We start from the raw sequence: 729 nt of genomic DNA, 5'->3' as shown, positions 1-729 counted from the left end.
CACACACACACACACACACACACACACACACACACACACACACACACACACACACATTGAGGATCAGTATAATAGTTTAAGCAAGAAAATGTTACATTTGTATGCGACGTCCATCGCTTTTCGGCCATAATGGATCCGCCATATTGAATCTCGTTCATTTCTTTCGAAAGTACATGCACATACGAATAATTTGGACTTTGACTGTTTATTTTCATTGTGTTGATTTTGGAGCACGCAGGTGATCCAGTTGACGTAGGATGCTCCGGATCGTTATATCGAGTGTTTCAGACCTCCTGTATATCCCTTTTATCTTCGTAGGATAAGTTCTAATCGTAAAAGTATTCCGACAAAAGTTATAGTTTAAAAAGATCTATTTATTAATCTTATCAGTTCGACCTTGGATGGCGTCGCCAAGGTCAGATCAAGGTTACATAGATTTTTTTTAACACCCTATTTTGGAACACCCTATTTTTGATTCCAGAATCTAATAGCTGGTCTCAAGAGCTTTTCAAAACACTATCATAAACTTATTTTTCATAAAGTACTTTTCGAGTTATGAGGTTTGAAAGTTACAGTACCGCAGGCATTAGCATTACGCAAGGTGTCCGATCAACGACCTACTAAAACCTCTTGAATGTTATTTAGAATGATGTCCTGAATATTTGTTATCAAAGTCAAACATTGGAGGTTATACCTCGTATATATGTATATATATATATATATATATAT

The 729-nt window shown here is 35.9% G+C and overlaps 1 protein-coding gene across 1 annotated transcript in view; it reads right to left on the bottom strand.

The window, feature by feature from the left end:
* Positions 1–729, bottom strand: part of LOC108748585 (beta-1-syntrophin) — a 283,761-nt gene that overhangs the window by 235,107 nt on the left and 47,925 nt on the right. The gene's annotated exons all lie outside the window — the stretch shown is intronic.

Source organism: Trachymyrmex septentrionalis, unplaced genomic scaffold, assembly GCF_001594115.1.
Source record: "Trachymyrmex septentrionalis isolate Tsep2-gDNA-1 unplaced genomic scaffold, Tsep1.0 scaffold235, whole genome shotgun sequence".
In the NCBI taxonomy this organism is placed as follows: Eukaryota; Metazoa; Arthropoda; class Insecta; order Hymenoptera; family Formicidae; genus Trachymyrmex; species Trachymyrmex septentrionalis.
Note: the sequence above shows the minus strand (reverse complement) of the source record. Positions and strands in the feature narration are given on the sequence as shown.